Source organism: Ictalurus punctatus, chromosome 9 (genome assembly GCF_001660625.3).
Source record: "Ictalurus punctatus breed USDA103 chromosome 9, Coco_2.0, whole genome shotgun sequence".
NCBI classification, from domain to species: Eukaryota; Metazoa; Chordata; class Actinopteri; order Siluriformes; family Ictaluridae; genus Ictalurus; species Ictalurus punctatus.
Window position 1 is genome coordinate 31,431,806 of NC_030424.2, and position 2,500 is coordinate 31,434,305.

The 2,500-nt window shown below is 37.6% G+C and overlaps 1 protein-coding gene across 2 annotated transcripts in view; it reads right to left on the reverse strand.

The window, feature by feature from the left end:
* The window catches only part of rasgrp3 (RAS guanyl releasing protein 3 (calcium and DAG-regulated)), a 29,204-nt gene that overhangs the window by 26,220 nt on the left and 484 nt on the right, over positions 1 to 2,500 (reverse strand). The gene's annotated exons all lie outside the window — the stretch shown is intronic.

The following is a 2,500-nucleotide window of genomic DNA, read 5'->3' on the forward strand; positions in this document are numbered from 1 at the left end:
CACAGAACAGTGTTAAAAATGGTTTAATTCAACCAACCACTCGTAAACTTGATCATGTGACTTCTTAGTAGCCTAGCGAAATTTCCCAGGAAGTTTATTAGCTAACACTAGACTACTTTATTGCATGAAACGCCTAGCTAACAGCTAACAGCTAACAGCTAATTATTAAAAGCACTATCAACGTTAGCTTTACTTCTAAGCAAGCTACTGTTATATTTTATATTTTGTGATGAAGCAGAGCTACTGAAGTATAACTGCAAATCCCCAAGTGTTTTATTCCTCTTATACCACAGCAATCTGAGAAACTTTACCATTTGTCTATCGTAGAACAAGGCATAATTCTTTATCTGTTTAATGTTTCAGGCAGCAGATTTGTTCAGGCCCCCTAGTGGTGCAGACGTCAGCGTCTACAGCCTGTTGTGCAGAAATAGCTTTTGTACAGAGATGGGATCAAATATCAAATGTGCACGTCGTCTTCAAAGTAAAAACTTGTCTAGCCGTATATGAAATTTAAGCTTTTCTCTCTCAATAACTGAACAGATGTGTTACATCTGGACTTAGAGCCTTCCGGAACTCACGACCTAACATCGCCAAGTATTAGGAACATCACAAACCAAATACTTTTACTATAGAAAACAGGTCCACATGCCCTCTGACCCTGTGGAACCTCCATGAGACGAGTCCGTTCCTGTTGTCACTTACGTTATAGCAGCTATAAACACTCGCTTCCTCACCATCTCTCTCTCTATTCTCTCTCTCTATTCCCTCTCTTTATTCTCTCTCTATTCTCTCTCTCTATTCCCTCTCTTTATTCTCTCTCTATTCTCTCTCTCTATTCTCTCTCTCTATTCCCTCTCTTTATTCTCTCTCTTTATTCTCTCTCTATTCTCTCTCTCTATTCTCTCTCTCTATTCCCTCTCTTTATTCTCTCTCTATTCTCTCTTTATTCTCTCTCTTTACTCTCTCTACTCTCTCTCTATTCTCTCTCTATTCTCTCTCTTTATTCTCTCTCTCTACTTTCTCTACTCTCTCTCTATTCTCTCTCTATTCTCTCTCTTTATTCTCTCTCTCTACTTTCTCTACTCTCTCTCTATTCTCTCTCTATTCTCTCTCTTTATTCTCTCTCTATTCTCTCTCTATTCTCTCTCTATTCTCTCTTTATTCTCTCTCTATTCTCTCTCTCTATTCTCTCTCTCTATTCCCTCTCTTTATTCTCTCTCTATTCTCTCTCTCTATTCCCTCTCTTTATTCTCTCTCTATTCTCTCTCTCTATTCTCTCTCTCTATTCCCTCTCTTTATTCTCTCTCTATTCTCTCTTTATTCTCTCTCTTTACTCTCTCTACTCTCTCTCTATTCTCTCTCTATTCTCTCTCTTTATTCTCTCTCTCTACTTTCTCTACTCTCTCTCTATTCTCTCTCTATTCTCTCTCTTTATTCTCTCTCTCTACTTTCTCTACTCTCTCTCTATTCTCTCTCTATTCTCTCTCTTTATTCTCTCTCTATTCTCTCTCTATTCTCTCTCTATTCTCTCTTTATTCTCTCTCTATTCTCTCTCTCTATTCTCTCTATTCTCTCTCTATTCTCTCTCTATTCTCTCTCTCTATTCTCTCTCTATTCTCTCTCTCTATTCTCTCTCTATTCTCTCTCTATTCTCTCTCTCTATTCTCTCTCTATTCTCTCTTTATTCTCTCTTTACTCTCTCTATTCTCTCTCTCTATTCTCTCTTTATTCTCTCTCTATTCTCTCTCTCTATTCTCTCTATTCTCTCTATTCTCTCTCTATTCTCTCTCTATTCTCTCTCTCTATTCTCTCTTTATTCTCTCTCTATTCTCTCTCTCTATTCTCTCTATTCTCTCTCTATTCTCTCTCTCTATTCTCTCTATTCTCTCTATTCTCTCTCTATTCTCTCTTTATTCTCTCTCTATTCCCTCTCTATTCTCTCTCTATTCTCTCTTTATTCTCTCTCTATTCTCTCTCTCTATTCTCTCTATTCTCTCTCTATTCTCTCTCTATTCTCTCTTTATTCTCTCTTTACTCTCTCTATTCTCTCTCTCTATTCTCTCTCTATTCTCTCTCTCTATTCTCTCTCTCTATTCTCTCTCTCTATTCTCTCTCTATTCTCTCTCTATTCTCTCTCTATTCTCTCTCTCTATTCTCTCTCTATTCTCTCTCTATTCTCTCTCTCTATTCTCTCTCTCTATTCTCTCTCTATTCTCTCTCTATTCTCTCTCTTCATGTTAATCAGACAGTAATCTCAGTGTGTGTGTTGGAGTGAAACAGTAGAGAGTGTAAACTCTGTGCTGAAGATGTTGAAATTAAAGTCACAGCTTCACCTCTGACTGTTCCACAGCGCTGACACTGGAGACTCCTTCCTTACACGTCACATAAACACATTTCTCTTTACAGAAAAAAACTCGCCTACACTCCCAGTGAATGAGCCGTTACTATAGAAATGATAAAGTATTATTACGAGCACATTAACTATAAATAAACCCGTGAC